The 21,351-nt window shown below is 48.7% G+C and overlaps 1 long non-coding RNA gene across 1 annotated transcript in view; it reads left to right on the top strand.

The window, feature by feature from the left end:
* The window catches only part of LOC119095878 (uncharacterized), a 30,220-nt gene extending 9,796 nt beyond the window's left edge, over positions 1 to 20,424 (top strand). The window contains exons 2-3 of the long non-coding RNA XR_005093942.1: positions 12,945 to 13,116; positions 20,315 to 20,424. This is a non-coding gene — a long non-coding RNA (uncharacterized LOC119095878). The remainder of the gene's footprint in view (positions 1 to 12,944; positions 13,117 to 20,314) is intronic.
* The last annotated feature ends 927 nt before the right edge of the window (positions 20,425 to 21,351 follow it).

Here is a 21,351-nt window from a genome sequence, read left to right as displayed (position 1 = left end):
AAAGTAAGTTGGCGCGTGGCATGCCGGATGCTGCACTGCGCTGTCTGAGGCTGAGGGTTTCCGGTTCAGTTTGAATTTAGAAAGGATTGAGAGCTGGAACTGTCGTGGCTTCCTGATCCTGGCCCCGGCTGCTCCCCTGGTGACTGAGAAGATACTGTGGCTTCCTGATCCTGGCCCCGGCTGCTCCCCTGGTGACTGAGGAGATGCTGTGGCTTCCCATTGTGATCATTGGGGCAGAGGGGTGAAATTGCCCGGGAAAGACAAGTCCGAGTATGCCTTTCAATCATTTTTGCTTTAAATGTTTTGCTAGGACCCCGTGAGGAAACTACCTCAATCGGGTGCGTTTCCAGCCTCCGCACTGGGATCCCGGGCTCGATTCTTAACTGGCTCTAATGCCTCTGGGCGCTTCTTTAACATCTATGGTGACCAGGTTTCTCTTTCTGATTTTTTCAACTTACCAAGCTAAGGTCACAATCTGACGCAATTTGGTACGTTCAGCTCAAATATTGCATTTGTGTTGCTAAAGCGTAAAAGTCAGTGCTGCTAGGATATCGTGCGTTTCTATAAAATTATAGTCTGTCCATATTGTTACCTGCACTCATGTTAAGAATAATCAAACCTCGAGCATCATCGAGCCAGATCGCGCAGTTATTTGCTTCACCGTGTGAAACATCAAACAATGTAAAAAATAGGTATTTTACGTTCAAGCATTAATGGGCTACTTTATCTATGGTTCTCTTTACGGACACTCTTTGTTATATCTCAGGGGGGGAGCGTTTTCTGCTTATGTTTGACAGCCGCGGCCACTACAAATTCACGCTTTAAACTCTTATTTTTGGCACCTTTTCTGTAACATGAGGCGAAAATTCCTCTTTCTTAGCTTCTGAGACGAGATGATGATCCTGTCGATGTCGTAACGCATTCGGACTATCGGGTAAAGCTCCCAGCCCCCCACCCCCCTGCTGGCTGTCCCCAATCTGTAACGAGCTTACATAAATAACCATACCATCTAGTCACGGCCCAGAAAATTCGGGGCAGAGGTAGATGTTCGTCGCTAGAATTGCGACGGACGAGTTATGTTATGCTGTAATATGGCTATGTTGTAACAATGACTAAATTTTTGAGGCTAGGTAAACAGAAGGCATTAAGTCTCCGCTGTTTGGTACAATAGATTTCAACACTGTCCGAAGTAAGTCCTTTTCTGACCTGAATCCAGGCACGTTTTGGCTACTACCCAGACCATTGGTCTGGCTCAACCACGGCGAAGTTTCGAAGTTTCGTTAGAAGTAAGTTTGGCCAATTGCTGCCAGGGAGCTAGAATCGCTTTTGAACTAGGATGGGACCGAAAAATCCCATCGCAAAAGACCGTGCGGGAGTAAAAAAATCCATTCACAAAAGACGGAACTTTGAGCTCGTCACGGATGCTTCAGCAAGCAAGACATCTATTTCAAGTTGTCATGGACGTAACATCAGAAACCTGACAAAACTATTTCGTGTTTTTAACATCTTAGGCCATTAAAGTGAAACCAGAATACATTAACACGCGCTCGGGTGGCGGGGGGGGGGGGGCAATTGGCCCCCGAGGGCTTTCCCCGAATGGTTTTTGAACATCGCGGCGTAGACGCACCACATTTTGCAAAGCTGTAGAAGATTGCATAGCAGATCGTTTGACATACCAATTTTAGATGTATCTTGTAGCGTAGTTCACCTATGACAGGTCAAAGTCAGCCCATGGTTTCAACGAAGACAATTTATAGGGAAACGTTGAATCTGATACACCAACGGAGTGTTTGACAAATACATAACATCTGAGGTGCTTTTTTAGGCACCGCAATATTGAATGAACAAATTACGTTGACCTAAGGTCAGGTACAATGGTCAGACCAAGGTCAAAACCAACCTGATTTATTAATTTAGGGCTTGCTGTATGGGATAGTTTCTGGTGCTCATTTCGAATTGATTGACAGCAGGAACCGCATTATGCATTTTCAGTTGACTTCTTAGAGGTCAGGACAGGCCAATGACCTAAGACGACCCGGGTCGGACGTTTTGTTCTAGGAGCATACTGCCTAGCGTGATCGTTGTCGCTTATTCAAATGAAAACCCAGGGCAGTCTTGTATCATTTTGGTCACTATGACCTTCAAAGGTTCAAACGAGGTCAATGACCTCAAATGGGCTTGTAACCTTTTTCTTAGAGACAGTTGCCTAGATTCTGGAGCGCTCTGGAGACCAACCTGGAATTTGAAAATGTTTGACCTTATTTGACCTGAAGGTCATAACCTATGAAGCTGGAACCCTAACCTAAGTGAGTTCACGTATAGGTTAAGACACCTGTGAATTTGGTTGTCTCTAGCTTTCTTAGTTCTCGAGATCTCAGAGGGGGGTTCAAATTACCCCTCCCCCACACCCGAGCGAAGGGAATCTAGCCGGCCAACTGGGCGCGTGTTGCAGCACAGTAATTTCATGACAGTATCATGAGCATAACAAAATACTACACCAATAATTTGATGCGGCACTTTTCAGTTCCCTTCTACAGCACTTTTAAAACAAAACAAATCAAGGCAAAGCAAATTAAATAGCAATATAACAACAGAAAATTCAACAAGCAAAAAACACTCAAACAAAACAAAACATTGGACTCCTGCACATCAGCCCAGCACCAAGTCAAACACAATAGATATAATTCTGGCTTCTATTAAGGTGGGGTCAGGGAAAGCAAACATTTTGTCACTGCTTCTTACAAAATATCAATGACTATTTCCATGAAAGTAGCCTATGCCGAACCTAAAAGGCCTTACGTCATCTCATCCTGTATAACCTGCTTTTATCACAGCAGCAGTTGTGAGTTATTGATTCTTGCACAATTCCTGTTGCCACTTGCCATCCACTTGCCAACTTAACCTAACTTAGAGTAGCCCGTAGGATGAACATCATCTGAACTCGCCTATCTGTTGACAGCAGCACTGGTGATTAAAACCTGGTACTTAAAGCTAGTTTTTGGCTGGTTTCAACCTGCATTTTTATTCCGCTTATTTTTGCATGCTTGTTGACATGAGACCAAGTTGGCAACATGCAAATTAAAACACTTTAAATCACTTTGAAAAACTAATTTTGATTGCCATGGTTGGCCTATGTCAAGGGCAATAATTGGTATGCTCCACAAAACAATCTCTGTTCTCCAAAAATAACATAACTTTTGGATGGCCATGCCAGTATTGCTGCTTGCCTTTTCAGCTGCAGCAAATGCATCCACTTGGGCTCTTTTATTCATATTTAATGACAAAATTTGAGATGTTGGCTTCACATTTGAAATGGGGTGGTCTGACTATTTGTTACATAGCAATATTTAACTCATATTATAATTGCTATGTAGCTTAGAGTATCCCTGTGTTAAAAACATAGTACATATATAAAGTACAGTCATTTGCCGGTCAGCAAACCATTTATATAGGCACTGTAATAAATATATGCATGTAATATATACATATATATAATGTAATATATATATATATATATATATATATATATATATATATATATATATGTAATGTAATAAACCAACTATGGAAAACGTCTGGTTAAAGTAGCCATTAGGAACCACTTTGAGAAGTTTGGGGCTAATAACCAAGAATATGGAACGAAATAAGCCAATGTCATGCCTTGAGGCATCATCATTTGTTTTGTGGCAAAACTCGATGCATTAGAACAGAAAATGGCTAACTCTCGTTATCAATCATGTGCTGAAAGCAAGTAAGGTAAGCAATTACCTCGTCCAGAGGAGACTTACCGGCTTCTTCCTGCTCCTCCAAAAACACAAATTCAGCACCTTTTGCATGGTCTGCTGGCAGATACATATATATATATATATATATATATATATATATATATATATATATATATAAATCATGCCCCTCAACCTTCGAGATTAAAATGCGAAACAAGTAAGAGGTGCACATGATAAACATCCCCACAGGGAAAAAAATCGCCATCAAACACTTCTGTATTAGCTGCGTCAGGTCTGTCCCAAGACTCCATATGGCAGCATATTCTGATGTTGCCATATGGAGGCAGCATTGCAGTTTCCAGCAGTTTGGCAAAATGAATGTCATGTTTGATCTCACCATGGCCATGCCCGTCAGATGTCGCCCGCAAATCGACTTTCCAACTCAAAGTGGGAGAGTACTTAATCTGCTCTATCGCAGCAACAAGCTGACCAGCACACTTCAACACGAGAAGGCCGTCCACGTTTTAAACCTGTCTTGAATTGCGTTGATGATTACTCCATCTGTTACAAGAACGCGCATTTATTTGCTATACGGAGAATATAGGACCTGGCAAGCAGAGTCATTTCATGTGAGGGGCGTCAATACTAGCAAAGACAGAAACGAAAGCTCAGATGCACTTTGATTGATGTGTTGCTCAACTTTTTGGGTCTGCAAATGACAGTTTGTAATAATGTCTTTTATATTTACAATGCTCCCTAGCCTCTGCATGTTTGAAGGGAAAACGTTGACTGATGTTTGAAGCGGGGGACAATCAGCCAACAAATTGAAATGGTTGCCGGTGTACGTTGCATTTGGATCGCGTGCTGCTTGGCTCACACAAATCGCTAAGCTGTAAATTTCGGCGAGAAGCTGTGTTTTATTGATGATATCAAGATAAGTTACTCCATTTTGGCGGAAAAAATAAATGCTCTTGGCCACCTGCACACCATAAAAAGGCATTATGTCTCAAATAACTGTTCTACACCTGATGAGTCATGTCTGGCTGCGGGCTAGAGGGTTGAGGGTTTAGGGAAACTGGACTATTTAGCACTTTTCTAGCTTCCAAATGAGTGCTATGGTTGTATCATGAATTCTCACATTTTCGTCGATCCCGACGACGAGTCGCTGCGAGAATAGCCCAAGCCCCGTCACCTTTTGCCTCCTCTCGGCGCTTGTTAATACCGCCGGTAAGGTCTGCCACTCACAAATAGGTTAAAGTAAAACATATTGTCTAAATAAATATTAATATAACAAACGTGATACGAAATCAATAGAATGATAACTAAATATGACATATAAATACATAATAACAAACAAACCTCTTCAAAGGTCGTCGTTCATCTCTAACACCTGGTTTCTGGTCTGCAATGAATGCTGTGCGATTCGGTCACTGGGTAAAGATGCTCGGGAGGTCCAGACCACCGACGCGTCAGAGAGCTGCAGCTATAAGGGTTCTGGTTCTGCTGCATGCGCGAGGCGCCACGTGAGACACAAAGCCAAAGCGCCGGCAAGGTGTGACGCAGACCTTCCGCGAGATACCGTGCCACCGGTGCCTCAGAGCCCTTGGAGAAGCCCCCCCCCCCCCCTCCGCCTGATCCGGGAATCCCCACCAGCTGATTGCATCATCCGCCTGCCGGCCACCCCTCCCCGGCATCCGCCGACTCGGCCTCTGGACGGATGGCCGCATTTTCTGGAAAAAGCGCTGCCGGCGACTTGCTGCTGATAAGTCCAGTACAATGTGACCCGTAGGCGGCGATAGTGCGCTGGCGTGTTATTTTATTTCTGTCTTTGGGCTGACTTTGGTACTGTCGGGACAAAGTAAGTTGATGCGTTGCATGCCAGATGCTGCATTGCGTTGCTTGCATTGGATTCTGAAATTATTTGATTCAAAGCCTCATGTTCTTCATTACTAGTGCTACTGCTTAAAGTCCTCTACGCGTAGCCCAAAACATGACGGGTGTTTGAAGCTAGCACTCAACGCATTAAACTGGTTGAATGTGTTGTCCGTTGGTACCGCTAGTCTTACTAATATGTACCAGACACAAATATGCCAATGAAAAATATGCATGGCCATTGAGGTGGCGGTATTCGCGTGGCGTGTCCATGGTATCATGCATGGCTGGACAACTTTCGACTTGGCTGCACGAATTAGTCTACACAACTTTGCGTGCGTCAAGCTCAGATGCAAGCGGCTTTGAAGTCTTAAAAGAACGTGACTGCGACTTGCATTGAGCAACGCTCAAAATGGCTACCACAGGCCGAAGCCTCATATCAATAATGAACACGCCCCTTGAGAACGATTAACTGTTGTTGTTGCATTTCCGAGTTGCTCTCAACTGGAACTATTGCAACTGTATCATGCGCAGTTGCATGAGTAACAAGATTCCAGACAAAAGTATGCCGGTGTCAGCTGGAACTGGGTCCCTCCTCGGTCGCCTAAAATTCTTACATAGAGAAACTGATCGGAAGTACTACGCGTCACTAATGCTCATCCCTGCGCCTGCTTTGGGACCACGCCACGGTCTAGGGAGGGCGAGAAACCTCTACCCTCGTGACGCGCCGCATCCACTACGTCATCCGCAGGTCGAAAGCTGGTCTCCAAACTTGGAGGCTAACGGTTCGTAAACCTTGAGGCCTCTCGTAGAACGAGTGGTTTTTGGTGACCGGTTTCGAAAGCCGGGAACCGACGGTGCTGCAAAGCGGAACGACGCATCGCACGTCTTCCTTTTCATCACAGTGAATTAATTAGTGCTTAGTACCCATGTTTTATGGGCTCTTGTACGCCACTGATCATTACCGCATTCTCGAAAAGACAGTTCTCAATGCGCTTTTTCAATTCGTCGGCTTAAAACAAATCACGGAAGCTGAACGCCTAAACAAGGCAAATGCTGGGACATAGCGTCAAAGAGCGTAACGCGTCTGTCACAAAAGCCCGCTTTTAGCTGGAATCCCCAACTTCAACTCGTAGCATTTTAAAGATTTGAAGCGAACGAATCGTGTCCTCAAGCTTATATATTGGCAATTTTACACAACTGTATCATAGATAAACGTACAACCTCATAGCTCGGTAAGGTATAGTAAAAAGAGGTAATTTTTGAAACCATGAGGAGTGAAAACGCCACCGAGAGAAAGTCGTGAAAAAGTCACCGTGTTGTTCAATCTTCTGACTTGATGTGTAAGCTTGCTACAAATCAGGGCAATTCCGTTTACTTGACAGCATTGTGGAGCACTCCGCTGGGTCTTTCGTGGTACACGAGCGAAATTTAAAGGCAAATGTTTCAAGGGCTGGTGATTGGATGCTTTCAGAATCCGCTTAAAACAGGGATTGTTCATCGCATGTAAAGCAGAAACATAATAGCTCACACTTTCTAGAATATGGTGTCATGGGATTACACTCTGTGATGGGATATGTACCATGATCTAAGCATGGGTAAAGTATGATCTTGGTGTAAGTATCGACATCAGTATACTGTTGGCGAGTGCGGTCGGTCGCATACCATTAAGCATTCTGAAACAAAAGGTCCGTTGTGGAACAGCGTTAATCCATCTTTTTACGTCTAAGCCGCCCGAGTAGTTGGACTGCTGGTCAATCCACTTCAACATGCCCATAGTAGCCGGACCAGCAGACAGCTCGGAACCATGCCCACACCCACACCCACACACCCACACCCACACACCCACACACCCACACCCACACCCACACCCACACCCACACACCCACACACACACCCACACACCCACACACACACCCACACCCACACACCCACACACCCCACACCCACCCACACCCACACACACACACACCCACCCACACACACCACCACACCCACACCCACCCACACCCACACCCACACCCCACCCCACACCCACACCCACACCCACACCCACACCCACACCCACACCCACACCCACACCCCCACCCACACCCACACCCACACCCACACCCACACCCACACCCACACCCACACCCACACCCACACCCACACCCACACCCACACCCACACCCACACCCACACCCACACCCACACCCACACCCACACCCACACCCACACCCCACACCCACACCCACACCCACACCCACACCCACACCCACACCCACACCCACACCCACACCCACACCCACACCCACACCCACACCCACACCCACACCCACACCCACACCCACACCCACACCCACACCCACACCCACACCCACCCCACACCCCACACCCACACCCACACCCACACCCACACCCACACCCACACCACACCCACACCCACACCCACACCACACCCACACCCACACCCACACCCACACCCACACCCACACCCACACCCCACCCACACCCACACCCACACCCACACCCACACCCCACACACACACACACACACACACACGAATGCTGTTTCTAGTTCTTTTTTTACCACATGCTGTTAGTGTTGTCTTGTCGCATTGTAATCTTTTTTCAATTGAGGGCCTACTTCGGCTCCATTTCGCCGCATCAGGTGCATGTAGCGCTGTCTATGTTGCGTTGTTTTTCCTTACTCGCAGTTTAAGGGCGAATATTCAGGGTTTCCTGGCTCCCTCGGCTGGAGAGCTTCTGTAAGAGATTATTCACAGCTCGGAAGACTCGAACAACCACGCACGCACGCACATATTCCTGTGCACGCGCCGGGATCGGTGAAGTGTCCCGGTTTGCGATATCTGCACCGTGGGGATGGGGATGGGGCGGAGGGTGGGGCCACCAGTGTTGCGGGCCATAGGGAACCCTTTTGCTAGTGGCGACTCCGCGGGGACGCTACTGGAACCTATTTGCTGGAAGTCACACAAACGTCAATAACCCAGTGACCATTTTAATTTCAGATCAGATCTGGAGGGGAGAGCGTGGCGCCCCGGTTCGCAGCTTCTGAAGGTGCGGGCTCAGGTCTGTCGCTGCTGGAGTACGGCATCCGGGTCTGTCGCTGCTGGAGTGCGGCGTCCGGGTCTGTCGCTGCTGGAGTGCGGCGCCCGGGTCTGTCGCTGCTAGAGTGCGGGTTCAGGTCTGTTGCTGATGGAGTACGGCGCCCTAGTCTGTCGCTGCTGGAGTGCGGCGTCCGGGTCTGTCGCTGCTTGAGTGCGGCGCCCGGGTCTGTCGCTGCTGGAGTGCGGCGCCCTGGTCTGTCGCTGCTGGAGTGCGGAGCCGGGGTCTATCGCTGCCGGAGTGCGGCGCCCGGATTTGTCGCTGCTGGAGTGCGGCACCCGGGTCCGTCACTGCTGGAGTGTGGCGCCCGGGCCTGTCGCTGCTGGAGTACGGGGCCCTGGTCTGTCGCTGCTGAGTGCAGCGCCCGTGTCTGTCGCTGTTGGAATCCGGCGCCCGGGTCTGTCACTGCTAGAGTGCGGAGCCCGGGTCTATCGCTGCTGGAGTGCGGAGCCCGGGTCTATCGCTGCTGGAGTGCGGCGCCCGGGTCTGTCGCTGCTGGAGTGTGGCGCCCGGGTCTGTCGCTGCTGGAGTGCGGAACCCGGGTCCGTCGCCGCTGGAGTGCGGCGTCCGGGTCTGTCGCTGCTGGAGTGCGGAGCCCGGGTCTGTCGCTGCTGGAGTGCGGCGTCCGGGTCTGTCGCTGCTGGAGTGCGGAGCCCGGGTCTGTCGCTGCCGGAGTGCGGCGCCCGGATTTGTCGCTGCTGGAGTGCGGCGTCCGGGTCTGTCACTGCTGGAGTGCGGGCTCAGGTCTGTCGCTGCTGGAGTACGGCGCCCGGGTCTGTCGCTGCTGGAGTGCGGCGCCCGGGTCTGTCGCTGCTGGAGAACGGTGCCCTGGTTTGTCGCTGCTGAGTGCAGAGCCCGGTCTGTCGCTGCTGGAGTGCGGCGCCCGAGCCTGTCGCTGCTGGAGTGCGGAGCCCGGGTCTGTCGCTGCTGGAGTGCGACGCCCGGGTCTGAGGCTGCCAGGTTGCGGCGCCCGGGTCGGAGAGTGCAGCAGTCCGGTCTTCAGACATCGGCTCTGGGAAAGGAGAGTGCGGCAGGTACCAAAGCCTTCCGCTGTCTGCTGCCCGGGTCTGGATGTCTGCCACATGGATCGGTCGTTGTTGAAGAAGAAGAGCTCGATACCAGGATCCCCCGAGAATCGTTGGTCACCACTCGATCACCGGACCTGCCTGGCTGCTTAGTGAAATCCGAACTCTCCGAGCTACTCAGAGAGGAACCTGTTATACGGCCACGGCCGCGACGTGCCTGGCCGCCGGCGGCCTGCGGCCTGTGCGGCCAACCGGTTGGCCGTACCTGACTTGGGCCGATGGCTGGATCGACTCATCTGATCGCAGCGCACGGCGCCTTGCAGCTGCGCAGCACTTCACAGGCAGACGGCCGCTCGCCCGCCCAAGGCCGCTGGCTGCCGCCGACGTGGCGGCGGCCCACCAGGCGGTCACTGACGTATGGCAGCGGACGTTGCATGCGATAAGACGGCAGCAGAGTTCAGGCCTAGTCAGAACCGAGTGGCACGACGCAAGCGCTGGCTAGCTCAGGCACCTCTGGGCCAGACAGCGCGTCCTCGTGCAGGACCCCGAGACAGGTCTGCCTGGCGCCGATGGCTGGCGGGTGAGACGTCACGGTCGTAGACAGGGGATGAGACTGCCCGCGGGTGCATGTGCTGGGGCAACCGGCGGTATCTACTGCCTTCGACGGCTCGTGCCGGTTTCGCAGAGTGGCAGCAACGGGTGAGACAGCAGTGATGACGACTGCCTCATCGCAGGCGGTATGTCCTGCCTTCGACGACTCGTGACGGCCTCGCAGAACCTCGTCAGCGGAAGTGGCGACAACATCAGCGATGGTGGCAGCCGCGACGACGATGGTTGAGGTGGCGCTGGATATGCGATCAGCACATGTCACGCCGCACAATCCTACGTCCGTTAAAGACGCGGGTGTAGCCCAGCGCGTCCGTCGGCTGAGATACTGACCGCCCACGAGTCATCCGTTGCGGGCCGCGCTTTTTTAAGGACCCCACGGGAGCCACGACTAACCGAAAGCCGTAGAAATCTAGCCATGTTTGAGACATAGAAATATGTCGTGAAATACTGTGGCGACAGAATATTTCAGAATGTGACTTGCATATTGCGAGCATGCACCTTTAAAAATGAAATGGCGACACATGACGCATGACTATGATTATGTCGATGCTGCATAGGTGCAGCTAGAATTCTCTTAAGGGAGGAGCGGAACCCGGCGAATAGGCATCATGCCGATCTTGTACTTCCTGTCCGGAGAGACACCTGTGACGAAAAAAATACTGGCATGGAGAGGGGCCTGCCTCTCTTGACTGCGCCCTTGCTATGCTGCCTACCCACACATGGTAGCCTAGCGCCAACAGACCCGCGCAATGACTGCGTAGAGTTCCGTGGGAAAGGGGAAACCAGTATCGGTCACCCGACCGTCAAGCCGATTCTGTGTGGAGTTTTAGACTAAGACTAAGGCTTTTGTATGACCTGCGCTATCGTGGCTGATCATACACTGAGCAAAGTTGCAGGCGTCTTAACAGATTGCCTCATGGAGGATGGAGTTCCATAAACTTTTGTTAGAAAGGTGAATCCCAAAATGCTTATATAACGATTAACGCTTACACGTAGCAAATGTATTGACGCAATTACAGCATCTTACCTTCAGAGTCCAGCCTTTCGTATGCGCCGCGCCAACAGCCACGAAGCACGCATGCCGTCCGTCGGGCTGTATGCAGTTACGAAGCATGCACGCATGCTGGCCAGCCGCTGACCTGGTGCTGACCTGAACACTAGAACTCAGGAGGCTTCAAGGGGGTTTTGCTGCCGCCTGGTCTAGTCCCACAAACTACTCTCATTTGTTATGCTAATCTTAGTATTATTTTTGGGTGCCTATGCTGTGAAACGAAGTTCTCTGAGTTCTCTGTTCACCTCAGATACTCCCAGATACGTCATAAATGATAAACATATCGAAATGTTATATACCAAATACTCCTTATTACGTCATTGTTTGCTTGCATCATAATAAGTCTTTAAAACGTCAGTGTCGTTGGGAGACTGGTCGTGTCATAATTGCCATTACCGAGGGCGCCTGACTCACTTGCAGCACCTTAACTTGTCACCAGATCGCTTTTTAGTTGTGTGTGAAAAACCTATCATGATTATGAGTACGTTTTGTATAATTTTCCGCGATGGCATGTTTCTTGCATCTGTCCCCTCGACGTCCGTCTTAAGGTATGAATATTTGTCTTAACTACACCTATCAGAACGACCGTTTTAAGCATTCGTAATCTCTGGTGACCTCACGTTTGGCCGAAAGTGGAACATTTGGTGTACATTCTCCATGATTTGACGCGATCTTCACAACGATACCTTTGTTCTTCTCGTGCAACGTCTGGAAGTTCGGGATCACAGGCGAAGTCAACGCCTGGCAGGTCGCGGTAGCCTCAGGCCCCCGGCTGGGCGTCGGTTAGCGAGCCTAGGCATCATGCGTACATGATCAAAACACATCACAGTACACACCATTTCACTCAGAATTCACAAAGAAATATGCTTTTAAGGCTTCGTAGCGCTGCGGGGCATGGTCTGGTACATATCAGTACGTGAACCAGAAAAGTTCGATTCTCAGAAAAATTTGGCCTTTAACCTGGCATAATGGAAGGAATTCTTGACCCAACCAAAAAGTCACTGATCGATATGTCTTGCTGTTGAGAACAAACCAATGGCGTTCTCTCCTAGATTCTATCTTTCTTTGTTTGAAACGACGGCAGGTTCGCATCGACCCCTGCCCCCATCCATCCGTGTTTTAAAAAAAATGGCAAATCAGGGCAAGCATTTACCACTGGCGTTCTGTCTTTCAAATTGCCGGCCATTTTCACGTGCACCGAGTACGCCCGCAATAAACTAACACCTCAGGTTCTTTGCCACGAGTAGTATCACTAACGCCGTGACATACTGTGGTGCATTCTGCACAAGCTCCAACACAAACGCACATGAGGTCATTCATCAACGGAATGCACAAATAGCTGATGACACTAGAAGAAAGTTCATACAATGTGGTGCAATTTTCCCCTTCCCACCGTCTGGGTAACAGCACGGCGAGGTAGTCAAGAGGCCCCGGCAGGGTGTGAGTTAAATGCCAGCAAACACAGCAGGCCACCTGTTTAAACTGCTTTCTCACAACTGCTGTTGTCGTGAGGCTAGAGCCGCGAGTTCTTGACCTTAAACCCGCCCATTTCAGTCGCCTTCCGTGGTGATGACAGGGGCAAGACATGCAATGATCCGGAGAACAATCCGGGAGTGTGCGGCTTCTTGAACGAGTGTCCAGCACTGCAAGAGGCACTCAGAAACAGGAACATACCCCTCCCGCGCAAGGCGCTGTGTGGGTGGTAGGTCTGCCTTTGATCCGAACGGTATGAGCTGGTTTGTGTGCCAAATGGTGAAGATGTAAACACCGCAAACTTCCGTGCTCGCGAGTACCGTTCACACCTCGCCTGTACTTGTGACCTTTGGACGGACATCTCACCTCCTCAATCGCATGCACCGAACAAAAAGATCTGCTACGATGTGTGTGGCGATGTGTGTGCCGCACATCCCTTCGTAGAAGGAGTAAAGAAGCCCAGCGTTCACCAATCTTTTGTAGGCTTATTTTCCCCAACAGACAGATTGCATTGTACTTTCTCCTTTAAAAAAGCGTAAGGTTTAATTAATATCAGCCATGCGTTATCTCTTATTGTGAGCAAGCTCATATAAACGGCTGGTAGGTTGACAGGAGTGTTCTACACAGAGATCGCATTCGGACAGGTTAATAGAAGTGTTCTACACAGAGGTCGCATTCGGGCAGGTTAATAGAAGTGTTCTCCATAGAGATTTAATTCGGACAAAATTAGTTGGATCGCGTAACTGATATCTCGATTTCTTGCTGGCGTCCGAATGCTTTATGTCAGTGGCACACTGACCCGATGTCGGCTATTTTACGAGATATGTCCAGCTCAGGGTATGTTGCACCATTACCTTTCAGTCATGCTGCTGGCGGCGTCTGGACGGATATCTTCCTCAACTCAGACATGATTTAGCCACACCTCTTGAGAGTAAACATCCGCCCCCCCCCCCCCCCACACAGCCGTCAAGGAACGCCTGACCTAGCCCACTAAAGAACGTATATGAAATACCTACATATACTTTTTTAGCCAAAGAAGACTAATCAAAATTTACTTAGAAAACGCGCCGCCCTGGGACTGTCACTTCGTTTTTTAAGATAAGCCAATTTAGTTTTAATTGCAAGCCTTCAAAGAATGACCAAAATGGAAACGGTGGAATTGCGCCGTCAACTTAAGCTGATGGAAAACCAAGTAAACAGCCAAGAAGAAATGCTTGACTGTCTGACAACGCAATTAGCCGAAATGATCATTGTGTTTAAGGACATACAGGCAGAAAAGAAGAAAAAGATGGTTGATGGCCCAGACGCAGGACTGAAAGACCTGCAGTTTGCTGTAAAACAAATGGACAACAATCTTGACTTTCTGAAACGGCAACACAGAAATTGTGAAGCCCAAACAAAAACCACTCATGAACTGGGAGTTTTATGCGGAGCCGCTACGGTAGCTGCTGGGAGTAAGCCAGATGCTGAAATACAGGCAAGATATGCAAGGATGAATTTAGGCAATGCAAGTACACCAAGGCGCGGCAATGGACCGCATGTCGCCAGAAAACTAGAAATGACCTCCGCCGTGGAACTCGAATCAAGGGAAAACGAAGGTGGAAAAAACGAGGGAGGCACAAGAACATGCAAGAAGGAAAGGAGCGGCATCCCTGTTGCTGAAGAAGCGGAACCAAGCAGCCAACTCACTCGAGGTACTTATGGAAAAGAAAACAACGAAGGGCGTCGACTAAACGAAGAGAGGGCTAATGCAGGAGAAAAGGTGTCAGACGCCGTAGGAAACGCAGATAGCGGTGATGCATGGACCAGAGTGGAGAGAAAGAAAGAGAAGCCGACGATACGAAAATGTGGAGCAGTTCTGATCGGTGGAAGAAACGCAAGCAGGATTAAAGCAGAGGCCATGGAAGAGTTTATTTTCGACCAAAACGTATCTTTTATTACAAGGACGAGTGATGAACTTGAGAGTTTAAAGAGCGCGGTCACAAGAAATAAAGCAAACGAAGCAGGTGTTGTGGTCCATATCGGGGCCGACGATGTGCTGAATCATAGTGCAGATTATGTTCTAGAGAGCATAAACAGTACTGTCAACCATGCAAAGTCCTTGAAAAAGATCAAACGAGTCTTCATTTGCTCGCTTGAAGAGAGACGGCACACTGGCACTATGGTTTATGAAACAGCAAAAACCGTCAACAGTGAACTCAACCAGCTGTGTGTCACCCATGGAGTAGGATTCATAGATATGCGGCCAAGACTGATGTGCGTTTTTGGAGGCCTGAACAAGACAGGTATCTTATACACGTTTGAAGGCGCCAGAAACATATCACAGCATATCATCAGCCAAGCGCTGGTTTTTTAGACTAGATGATTAGTTGATATCTGCTTCGGATCAATTTCATGAGAACAAATCACTTGACTCATAGTCTTCCGGAAATCTAAGTTTTCTTACGGCCAACGTGAATGGACTTTGTACATCCACTATGCAAGTTGAGCTTGGCATGATGTTGCACAAGTATAAGATAGGTGTAGCAATAGTCACAGAAACCCATTTGGGCAAGACCGTCCATGGTAACCAAATTTTCCAAGCAGGATATGCAGTACTACGACGTGACAGAGACTTATTGACGGTCAACAAAAGTAAGGATGGAGTAGTCGCCATGTACATAACAAATGACTTAGCATACACAGTGGCCAAAATTAAAGTCCCGGACGAGCTGGACGTTTGCTGGAACATCAATCGACATTTGCAACCCGACAGCATCATAGTAGCTGGAGTTTACCTTCCTCCTGATGCATCATTCTGTCGCCGGAAAGTGCTATCTAAACACCTTCTGGAAACACTTGATCGTCTTCCATCCTCAAGGCCAAGAGCAAAAACTGGCTTGGCGGGAGACAAACAAAACTTTTGATGCAGAATTGTTAGCGCGTCAGCTGGCTCTCTCGCAAATAGTTACGGAGTCCACAAAAGGTTCAGCCGTACTGGACAAAATGCTGACTGATTTTGATTCTCCAAGCGCACCACTAAACCTATTACCCATTGGTACGACAGACCACAAAACTATCGTATGGTTGGCTGCAAAACAAGTAGAATGATCTCAAGGCTATGACTTTGTACGGCCTTTGAAGAGCTCATCCAGCAGAAGTTTTGGCAGATGAATTTGCTGCCAGGACTGGCAAGATGCAATGGCAGAGCAATAAGTGATATAGACCAAGCTGCTGCTCGACTAGAACTGCTACTTCAAAATGCTTACGAGGAGCACTTCCCTGAAATTAAATACAAATGCAAGACAAGTGAGCCGCAATGGATGACAAAGCGCCTCAAAGAACTGATAAACAAACGCAATAGGGCGCACAGTCGTCATCAAATGGAGAGACTATAAAAACTTAGAGCCAAAAAAGCTTACAGATTGCAGCTGCAAAAACGGCATGGCACAGGAAACGAATCCAAATAATTGCTTCTGACCGAAGAGGTTGTTGGTACGGACAAGAAGCCAACTTAACCAGCCGAAAACCAAAATCATGGAGCCTTGATCTTGCGGAAGCCAATGACGATAAATCAAAATCGGAATTAGTAAATAATTTTTTGGCAGAAATATGCACAACGTATGAACCGCTGCGCACAGAAGAGCTTCCCTGCTATCTGCCTGCCAATAGCATTCCTGCTAAGAAACAGCCGTGGCAAGCTGCTTTTCAACTATCGCAGTTGAGAGAAAATATGGCTGTTCCCACTGGACAACTTCCAGTGCGGCTAGTAAAAGAGATTTCTGTGGAACTGGCCGTACCATTTACTTATATTTTCAAGCGATCATTGCGTGAAAGATGCGTGCCATTGGTGTGACAGAGAACAACAATCACCCCTGTGCCAAAGAAAACATCGCCCAAATTGCCAGGAGATCTGAGACCGATAAGCCTCACACCAACTTTTAGCAAGGCTTTGGAACAAAAAATGTTGTTCCGCGAATTCTGGTGGATATAAAATCAAGCATGGATAAGCGCCAATATAAAAATCTGAAAGGTGCCTTAAAGCTACACTATTTGATTATGTTGTTGCATGATTTGCTGACGGAAATAGACGAAGCACACAGATTATTTTCTATGGTTATGTACGATTTTAAGAAGGGGTTTGACCTCATTGATCACACAACAGTTATCAAGAACATGATTGCAATGGGAATTCGCTCCGGGTATGCAAAGTGGCTTCACTCATTCTTGCAGGACCGAGAGCAGCGGGTCAAGATGCCAGATGGAACCATAAGTCGCTTGGAGAACTATAACATGCGGCACTCCGCAAGGCACCTTGGTTGGCCCGGTTGCTTTCCTGGCTATGGTTAACGGTGCCACTGCTGGTATTGACAACCGACTGAAGTATGTAGACGACCCTACCATACACCAGGCGTGTCGAATTGGCCAAGTAGATCGGCACTGCCAGTTGCAAGAGCACACTGACAAGACAAGTGATTGGACAACGACAAACAAGATGATATTGCACAATGACAAATGTCAAGTCATGCATTTTTTTCACGGCAAAAAACCATTAGCACTACCGGACATCATGATTCAAGGAGAAATGCCTGCCAACTGCCAGCAAAACTAAGCCTTTAGGTGTAGCAATCTCAAATGACATGTCATGGCAAGTACATGTGAATGGGATTGTAACCAAAGCATCGAAAGCTCTATATGTGCTCTACATAATGAAGAAGCACCATCCACCATAGGAACAGCTTGTTCGTGTGTATGTTACTTACATCCGGCCACTGCTAGAATATTGCGCACCGGTTTTCCATGCAGGACTCACTGCCAAGCAGGCGTAACACATTGAGAAAGTGCAGAAGAGAGCCTTGAAAATAATCTTCGACCATTCGAAAAAGTACTCGCACATCTTGCAACACTATGGACCTCGCTGACAGAAGAGGAAAGCTGTGCCTAAGGCTAGGAAAACAAATGCAAGCGTCTCCCATGCATAGAGACGTGCTTCCAAAGCTGCGAGTGGCGATCTCCGACAGAAATACCAGGAGCGCAAGCACACTGCAAACGTTTTGCTGTGGTACGCGATTACGCAATAAAGTATTTCCCATATGGCCACTCTTATAAACACAGATATATCATCAACTATGTAAAAGCCTACTTCATATGTATTTTGCGCATGTGCCATATGAGTTGAAACTCGAAACCATGCTTTTCCCAATAAACCGTCTCTCTCTCTCTCTCTCTCTCTCTCTCTCTCTCTCTCTCTCTCTCTCTCTTCCTCTCTCTCTCGCTCTCCTCTCTCTCTCTCTCTCTCTCTCTCTCTTCTCTCTCTCTCTCTCTCTCTCTATCTCTCTCTCTCTCTCTCTCTCTCTCTCTCTCTCTCTCTCTCTCTCTCCTCTCTCTCCTCTCTCTCCTATCTCTCTCTCTCTCTCTCTCTCTTCTCTTCTCCTCTCTCTCTCTCTCTCTCTCTCTCTCTCTCTCTCTCTCCTCTCTCTCTCTCTCTCTCTCTTCTCTCTCTCTCTCTCTCTCTCTCTCTCTCTCTCTCTCTCTCTCTCTCTCTCTCTCCTCTCTCTCTCTCTTCTCTCTCTCTCTCTCTCTCTCTCTCTCTCTTCTCTCTCTCTCGATCTCTCTCGATCTCTCTCTCTCTCTCTCTCTTCTCCGATCTCTCTCGATCTCTCTCGATTCGATCTCTCTCGATCTCGATCTCTCTCGATCTCTCTCGATCTCTCTCGATCTCTCTCGATCTCTCGATCTCTCTCGATCTCTCGTTCTCTCTCGTTCTCTCTCGTTCTCTCTCGTTCTGTCTCGTTCTCTCTCGTTCTCTCTCGTTCTCTCTCGTTCTCTCTCGTTCTCTCTCGTTCTCTCTCGTTCTCTCTCGTTCTCTCTCGTTCTCTCTCTCTCTCTCTTCTCTCTCTCTCTTTCTCTCTCCCCCAGCCGTCCCGTGAGACAACAACAACAACACAACAACAACAGCCGCCCGTGAGACCAGATCATCAAATGCCAACACTAATATTGATTGGTGACCGTTTAAAGAAACAGGTGCAAGAAGCCATACGCTCATCTGGGTTTCAAGCCTAGACCCCAGGGACCAGCCGAAATGCGTGCAGAAATATTTGCGCCGTTCTGCCCTGTAGCGACCTCGTTCTTCATCTGGATATACATCATGCGCCACCTTCAACGCCGGACTGGAAGATCGATATGCGACCAAAAACGCTTTATATCTGATGCTGTGCGACTTTGACCAACACATTTTTATTGGCGGCACGAAACAAGGCGTGTGCTTGTTTTTTATTGGGTATCTGGAGATGTCGCGAACCAAATGGTGTGCACACCTCTCGACGGCCATCCGTCCGTCAGCGACCCAAACGAACCGCTTACCAACCATCTACACGTCAGGATTCTGCGCAGATGGAAGAGTGCTGACAGAAAACTTTTCGAAGCCCTCCGTGTGAAAAATGCCGTCAGACCGTTTAATGCCATCAGTTCACACCTCTTGGTGCCCTTTCACCGCGTTCCATCTATTGAGCGCCATTCAACCATGTTAACGCCAGATGGGGAATCAACGTCAAATTGGCATAAAGTTTGGAACCCTTCGTCCAGCACCTGCAGCGACAGTGATGGGACAGCCATGTCTGGGGTGGGTGCGGGGGCTTTCGCCTTCTTTTTCGTCAATCCCTCACCTTTCTACCTACCTGATATGGTGAGCGCCCAAAATTTGTGCTTCCAACATTTTCTTTCTTATACCTTTCTGCCAGCATGCAAGTCAGGGATAGTAAAACAGGTCAGTGTCATTAGAGTCCTTTAGTCACTAGCATCCAAAACGCCCCACGTCGATGTGGCGGCCCGGAGACTAAAGTGCAGGATCTGAGCTCACTTTGTGGCGGCTCTCTTTGACTGACTGAGAAGCTTGCGCTGGGCATTGCGGAGGATCCTATTTGAGCTTAAACACACATTTGCATACACCGTCGTCGCGTGGTTAACGTAATTACTTCCTTTCTCGAGAAGCGACAGCCTGTTGAGGGGGGTTCGAACTCACTGTCAGTTTGTCCAAGCCACCGCGCACGTCACTCCGGGCGGAGAGCCTGGGCTGGCATGCCAGCCTCGACGTACACCGTGTGGACGACAGGAATGACCGGGAAACAGCATGGTTTTATTTCCACCAAGGTGCTGAAGCGGATACGGGAAACCTTCCGTTGCCGATGTGTTACCAATGCTTGCTAGGTACCTGAAATGTCGCGCTTGATGATCGACAGGAAAAACTAGTCATCGACATCGACAATGAATGACCGAGAACAAAATGAATCACCGGTGATCCACAGTGCAAAATCAGTGCATGGTATTTTCATTTATGTGTCCCTGCTGCAACCCTAACGAATCAGTGAAGCGATGTGTAGTCCAGTGCGGCCCCTCGCTATGTGTGTTTTCATATATCAACCATTTCGTAAAGGTTATGTGGCATCCTCACGCCAAATCCTGTTATTTTGCAGAGTGAAGGTGCTACTGGGCGACTTGAACTTTGCCACGACCACAGAAGAAAGCACCCAGTACCCGCCCAGAGTGTACAATGTGGAAAAAGCCTTAAAACATCCGGAATATAAACGGGTTTTCAGAGGAGGAGGAAACGGCAAAAGATTGTTCAATGACACTGCCCTCGTTAAGCTTACGGAGCGCATCTCGATTTCCGTAAGTCCTCACTGAATAGCCCACTATTGCACGCAAGAAACAGCCAAGGGGATCCTAAAGCTATAAGCCTGCTCCAGGGTGGGTGCGGGCGCTGGCATTGCGTGGCCATTGTTTCATTCAAGTAATCCTAGTTAGCACATTTCAGCCACAAATTGGACGACCAGCGCACACAGAAACTTATCTCTCTGAACAAATAACTCTAACCCTGGTTGCGAACATCACTTCCACATTTCAGTGGGGCTGCTGATTTAAAAGACAGTTCGACAACTTTTGCCAATTGCAGTCATACTGGTTATAACGACCTTCAACTTATGACGGATTCGTGTATGACAAGTAACAAGCTTTTCTTGAGCAGCATTCCTTGTTATGCAAACCTTTCGGTGGTCCGGCAGTGGCATTCATTTGTAAACGTTTTTACTCACCTTTCCACCCTTTACTCCACATAAGCATTATTGCCCTTCATGCCATCTGTTAGCCCTCGGTGTTGAGGCCTTCCTGCCCCCTCCTCCCTCATTTCTCTCTCCACCACACTGCATTTTGTGGATGGCCTATTGCGCTATCATCCTAGCATCACGACATTAGCGGCCGTCAACACATGTGTTGATAGAAGTGTGCAGTAGCTTACCAAAAATCGGTGATGGGAGTTCGCCTTTACCATGGTAGCATTGGTACTTCTCACCGTTGATATTCTTGGAGTTACCAACGTGTTTTCAGCTTGCGGTCACGCATGGTAAGTTTATTCAAGCCTAGGTGCCGCGCCCCGATCTCCTTTTTTGATGTCCTTTATTTCATGCTGTAAATCAAGTATAGTACGTCGGGGGTTTGAAGCAAAGAGGCGTCG

This window comes from Pollicipes pollicipes, unplaced genomic scaffold (genome assembly GCF_011947565.3).
Source record: "Pollicipes pollicipes isolate AB1234 unplaced genomic scaffold, Ppol_2.1 Scaffold_4219;HRSCAF=4965_pilon_pilon_pilon, whole genome shotgun sequence".
Classification (NCBI taxonomy): Eukaryota; Metazoa; Arthropoda; class Thecostraca; order Pollicipedomorpha; family Pollicipedidae; genus Pollicipes; species Pollicipes pollicipes.
This window is presented reverse-complemented; position numbering and strand designations above follow the sequence as displayed.